This window comes from Neomonachus schauinslandi, chromosome 4 (genome assembly GCF_002201575.2).
Source record: "Neomonachus schauinslandi chromosome 4, ASM220157v2, whole genome shotgun sequence".
Lineage (NCBI taxonomy): Eukaryota > Metazoa > Chordata > Mammalia > Carnivora > Phocidae > Neomonachus > Neomonachus schauinslandi.
The window spans coordinates 89,786,541-89,793,276 of NC_058406.1; positions in this window are offsets into that span (position 1 = coordinate 89,786,541).

A 6,736-nucleotide genomic window follows, 5' to 3' on the forward strand; every position below is an offset into this window, starting at 1 on the left:
GCAGGCAGAGGCAGAGGGAGAGGAAGAAGCAGGCTCCCCACTGAGCAGGGAGCCCAATGCGGGGCTCGATCCCAGGACCCTGGGATCATGACCCGAGCCGAAGGTAGACACTTAACCGTCTGAGCCACCCAGGCGCCCTGGTTAAATGGTAAGTTTTATATGTATTTTACCATAATCTTTAAAAGTAATTTTTAAAAATCATACCCACAATATTAATGCTAATTTCTCAGTCATCTCACAGACCAGTATTCTGGTCAGGAGGTTGGGAGAATGGATGAGGGGCTCTGCTATAAGCAGCTGATAGAAAGACCCAGGCTGATGGAGGCCTTCTCATCTTCAGCACCCAGCTTCTAAGGCCAAATTGACATCAACATCCAGACATTAGATGAGGAAAGAATGAAAGAAGCACATGCAGGAGGTTTTTATGGACCAGGCCTGGAAGTTGCACACATTCAATTGGGTGGAACTCAGTCATGCAAAAGAGACTGGAAAATATCATCTGTGTACTCAGGAAGAAGAGAAAACATGTTTAGTGATGACCTAGCACTCTATACCATAGTCCATCCATTTGGTCATCAAGTATCTATTTTACTTGGGGCGCCTGGATGACTCAGTCAGAAGAGCATGAGACCAGGGGCGCCTGTGTGGCTCAGACGGTTAAGCGTCTGCCTTCGGCTCCGGTCATGATCCCAGGGTCCTGGGATCGAGTCCCGCATCAGGCCTAGCGGGGAGCCTGCTTCTCCCTCTGCCTCTCTCTCTCTCTGACTTTCATGAATAAATAAATAAAATATTAAAAAAAAAGAGCATGACACCTTTTTTTTTTTTAATTTAAGAGAGAGAGAGGGGGGAGGAGAAGAGGGCGAAGGACAAGCAGACTCCAAGGTGAGCCTGATGAGGGGCTCAATCCCAGGACCCTGAGATCAGGACCTGAGCAGAAATCAAGAGTTGGACGTTTAACCAACTGAGCCACCCAGACACCCCAGAAGTGCATGAGACTCTAGATCTCAAGGTAATGAATTCAAGCCCCACGATGGATATAGAGATTACCAAAAAAACTAAATAAACTTACATATATATATATATATATATGTTTCACCCTTCTTCTGAAATGGTATGCTCTGTCCCTCTCCAAGGGAAATAACCTAAGATCTCACTCAGTCACTTCATCAAGTTGAAAATACAGGATCTCCAGTAACTACACAAGCTTCTCCATCAGATCTGGATACAACTCCGTATTATCTTGTGATCTGGTGATTCTCAACCAGGGGTGACTTTGTCCCCTAGGGAATATTAGGCAAGGTCTGGAGGTGTTTTTTTATTGTCCCAACTGGGAAGGAGGGGGCATCTAGGGGTTTGAGACCAGGGATGCTGCCAAACATTGTACAATGCACAGGAGAGCCCCCCCACAACAAAGAATTGTCTGGTTCAGTGTGTCAATAGTCCCAAGGGTGAGAAACTCACTGTGACCTATAACCTAATAAGATATCTTCCCCAATCAGGCCCAGTATATAATTATGGAGCAAATGTATTGCAGCAAATACTTGCAGGTGGTAAGGAGGAAAAAGGGAAACACTGGCCCACTGCAAAGATGCAATTCTGCCTGGAGACATCATGATGGTCCTGAACTGGCAGTGGGGGAGGTTCCCAAGCTAAACCTTGCTTCTACATTCTGCAATATTGTTCTCTGTGGTCACCGGCTCTACCCTCTGAAAGCTTTTCCTCTAAGCCCTCATGTGAAGTAGGTGTGAGGAAACATGAATTCCTTGTAAAGAGCACAGCTTTCAATATAGGCAAATGGTTTCTTTAGCCATACAGTCCCTCAAAAACTGAAAGACTTCTGATCTGTTTGCATCCAGTCAGTTCCCTAGGCCAGTAACACTAAAGTTCTTTCCTAGAGGTAATTCTCAACCCTAATTTATTTCTTTGCTTTTTCACCCCAACACTTCTCCCCCTCTCAAAGGGCTAGCAGACTTAAATGTGAAGGCCACACCCTAAATCTAATCTTTGCGGCATGGCTGAATTTTATAGGGCCTTGTTGCTCAAAAGCTCTTTCAATCTTATTTCCTATTCTTTGAAGTATAGAGCAGTCAGTTTTTCCAATCCCTTGAGGCTTCAAGTTTTTGTACTCTCTCTATTCCTTTTCATTTATGTTTGCATACCTGCTTAGTATTGCATGAGCTCATCTCATCTTTCTAATATCTTGCTAAATGTAGCCAGTAAACTTAACTTACTAACATTTCCTTTTCCAAACCCTTCTAGAGCTATGGGCTTTGTAGTCACCTTATTTGCCTTCTGAAATACTGCACGAACTTTTTTACCAAATGTCTTGCCATGGGTTTCCATTTTCCAGCTCCTAATAATAGTTTCCTTTTTGTCTACTGCCTGCCTAATTTTAGATTTGCATGATAGCACCCTATTCTGTAAAAATTTCTGTATTAAGGTAATGCTAGCTGTTGGGGCAAACATACCTCAAAAAGTCCCAGTAAAATTTGTTTCTTGCTCACCTAACAGTTGAGTTTAAGTGTTCCTGGTCAGGGGTGGAGGAGCGAGGGAATAACCCTTTGCCATACAGTCACCTAGGGACCCAGGCTTCTAGAGGCTCTGTCATCTTCAACAAGTAACCTCAAAAGTTTCCCTTGACACCAAATTCCAACCAGCAGAGACCAGAAGAGAGGGAAGATCATGGGTGGGAAGTTTCTGTGAGCCAGGCCTGGAACTGGAGCCATTATTTCTGTTCACATTCCACCGGCCAATAGAATTTAAGTAAAAGTAGACTTTGCATCTTTCAGGAAGTGTTCTTGAAGGGAGGGAATATACCTTTCTTCCTTCCAGCTTCTTCCTGGCTGGAAGTGAGAAATGGTGCTGGAGCTCACGCAGCCATCTTAGACCACAAGGTGAAAAGCACATGTTAAGGATGATGGAAAAACAGAGCTGAGGTCCCCGATAATCATGGAGCTCTCCTACCAGCTTTGCACTGCTTACCTCCTGACTTTAATTAAGAGAGAAATAAGCTTCTGTCATATTTAAGCCACTGTTGTTTGAGTTTTCTTTTATTTGTAGCTTAACCTAACTTTAACTTATATAATTATTCTCTAATTGTTTGGTATGGTTACTTTTTCTTTTGCCCACTCCTTTTAGTTGAAGACCTTTAATACTTTCTTCTCATAGTAGAGGAGACTGTAAGAACTACCAAATCTCCGATACAAGTAGTCTTAGCTTATGTCTAGCACCTTGAGATCATTTCAAGAAACATTTATTGAATACCCACTAATGCCAGGTACTGGTTGAGCCCATCTTCTATGAACTGCATCTTCCAGGTTCCTTTGCCTTCTGGCTTTGGATCATGGGAGGTACCAGCAGGAGATCAGAAGGCAAGAAGTGAGAGAGGTCAGGATATTTATCCTCCCTCCTTTCAGCTCCCCACCAGACTGTGGGTCCCTTACCCTGCCCTCAGTAAAGAGTCCTTTCATTGAACTTTCCTCATTTAAACACTTTGAGTTTGATATCTGTTTCTTGTCTGGGCTTTAATTCATTCAAACCATGGATCAACAAGAGAGTATTAGACTCCGTTCCTCTAGCTGGAGATCTTAAAAAATGCAAATCAGGCCCCTTCACATTCCTCTGTATTAAAACATCAGTGGCTGCCTATTGTATCCCTGTCACCACACCCCACTGTAAGTTGCAGCCAGACTGAACGACTTTCAGTTCCTCCTGCAGCATGGTCTCTCTTCCTCTGAGCTTTTGCACATGCAGTACCTTTTTCCTGGAAACTGCTCCCTACCCCCCACTCTCATCATTCAGACATCAGTGCGAATGTCACTTACCCCAGGAACTCTTCCATAAACCTACTTATCCTAGTTAGAGGTTAGTATGTGCTCCCCAGGCAGCCTCTAATCACCATCACATACAGATAGAACTCAGTGTTACATTGTACTTCCACTGCGTGCATATTTATTTGTGTCCTCTGGTAGACTGTAAGATATAGAACAGGGACTGTAGCTCAGATCTCTAGGACCTATTAAGGTGCTTGGTACCTAATAGGCTCTGACTAAATCTTAGATAGTACCTAAATGTTATTGAAAAAGCTTGAGCCCTCCTCCTCTAGCTACTGTCCTCTCTTCTCATTCACTGGCAAAAATCATAAAAAATAATTTTTAGTCACCCACTCCTCATTACTACCTTCCATTTACTTCCCAGACCTTTTTTTTTTTTTTTAAGATTTTATTTATTTCTTTGACAGAGAGAGACACAGCGAGAGAGGGAACACAAGCAGGGGGAGTGGGAGAGGGAGAAGCAGGCTTCCCGCGGAGCAGGGAGCCCGATGCGGGGCTCGATCCCAGGACCCTGGGATCATGACCTGAGCCGAAGGCAGACGCTTAACCGACTGAGCCACCCAGGCACCCCAGACCTTTTTTTTTTTTTAAAGATTTTATTTATTTGACAGAGACACAGTGAGAGAGGGAACACAAGCAGGGGGAATGGGAGAGGGAGAAGCAGGCTTCCCACCGAGCAGAGAGCCCAATGTGGAGCTCTATCCCAGGACCCTGGGACCATGACCTGAGCCTAAGGCAGATGCTTAATGACTGAGCCACCCAGGCGCCCCCTTCCCAGACCTTTTTAATCTTACTTTGCCACCACTTTTTATGGGGACTTCTCTTGCCAATAGTACCAATGACCTCCTACCTCTTCAATGTAATAGATTCTTTTCAGTCCAAATCCCCTAGGAATGCTCTGCAGCACTTTCTGGAAACTCCCTCTGTTGTCTGGGGATCATGGATCTGTCTCTCTCTCTCATTGATTTGTTTGCATATCTATGCTATCCTCCATTCATTTATAAGCCCCTGTGTGTCTTATTCATTTCTATCTCAAGCCCCAAGGATAGTAGCATAGTGCCTGGCACACAGTAGTTCTTAATAACTATGAATGTTAAATGATTAAAACTCTTGGTTTCCAGCTCATCTCTCTTTTTCTTTCTTTCTTTTTCTTTCTTTCTTTTCCATCTCTCTTTCTTGATCTCTTTCTCTGACTGTTCTCAGGCACCTTCACAGACTCCTCTTCTTCCATCTACCCATTAACTATTCTTCAGAGTAACTCATTTTTATCCACCTTTGGGGTTTCAGCCATCAGAGAATACCCTAATTCCCTCATGTTTTTAATCTTAACCTTTCACCTGAGCTAAGGCTGCCCACTCTCCCGGGATATCTCACAGGCAGTTCAAATAACTCTTTCATTCCCAACCTGCCCTCCTCCTGCTTCCAAAACTCAGCCAGTGGAATTAACATGCACCTATATGTCCAAGTTACAAACCCCGAAGTCCCCTTAACTCTTCCCACTGCCTTTCCTGTCCTGGGGGGCAACCAGCTTTATCCACCACCAAACCCCCAGGCCCAACTCCTAAACTCTGCCTCTGGGTCTTCTATTTCTTCCACCTGGAACACCTCAGGCAAATCCTACACATTCTCTGAAATTCAGAACACAGGTTAACCTCACCTAATTGCTTCCTCTTCTAAATTCTAGACAAATTGCTTCTTTATTCTGAACAAACACAACTTGATGCTAGATTTAGTTTTTAATGACTGATTTACGTATGTCTCTCACTACATGGTAAAATTCTTGAGGGCAGGTTTTTGTCCTTGTTTTTTTGATCACTGGGTCTAGCCAGTGACTGACATTCTAAGGTGACTAAAAACTATTTTATAGGAATGAATGCATGAATAAATGAGTGAACTGGGAAATGAGAATCTCTGCAATTACACGCTTTCAGAGATTAGTGGGAGGGAATCTTGAGTTAAAAGGACAATAATTCAGTTTGAAAAAACTAACTTTATGTAACCAAGTAGGCAACATATATTGTAACAACATATACATGCCTATGGAAGGAAGGTAATTGCCATGCATCTTAGGGAGGCTTTATTTTCCGGCTTTTCAGTTCTCCGTTATGGACAGCCGTATTTTAAAAGGGAAGGTATTATTTTAACCCCTCCTGTACTCTTATCCTGGGAGACAGGAATTAAAGTATAAATAAGAGAAAACGCCTAGAGCAGTGCAGTGCCTGGGCACCTGGCAGACCCTCAACACATTTTAATCCCTTTCCTTTTTCCTGCCTCGTCCTCATTTTACATTAGAAGCCTTGTGAATTTAGAGTATCTAAAGGAAATTTTAGTTTTAGGATTTCGACTTGACGAAAATAACGTCGTGGAGATTCTGATTAACCCTATTAACCCATGACTCTCAAACCCAAGAGAAGAAAAAAAAAATCACTGGAGGGGGAGGGGGGAAAGGAGGCGGAGCAAAAACTGAAACAAGGCTGAGAGGAAGCTGTAGAAGGAAGCTCCTTTTTGGTTGGGTTTGTCTTTATTTAACCCCAGAGAGGCGTGACGCTCTAACTGCCGTCGTGGGTCAGTTTCCCGGCGAAGCGCCCGCCCGCCCCGAATTTCCTCGCCCGCCCTCCCGCTTCCGCCTCGCGGTGCGCTGCTGGCCGCCGCCGCTGGGGGCGCCTCGGGCCCCGTGGCGCTGAGGCAGCGGCAGCAGCGGCGGCAGCGGCAGTCCTCCACGCTTCGCCTCTCCCGGCTCTCAGACGGGCGGCGGCGGCGGCGAACTGCACACCGAAAGGGCGCCCACAGCCCAGGCGAGCTGCAGCACGACCGCTCCTCGCGGGCGGGCGGGGTCCGCGCCGCCGCGCTCCGGCTCGGGCTGCCGCGAGAGGCGGCGGCGGCGGCCGCTGCCCCGGCTCCGG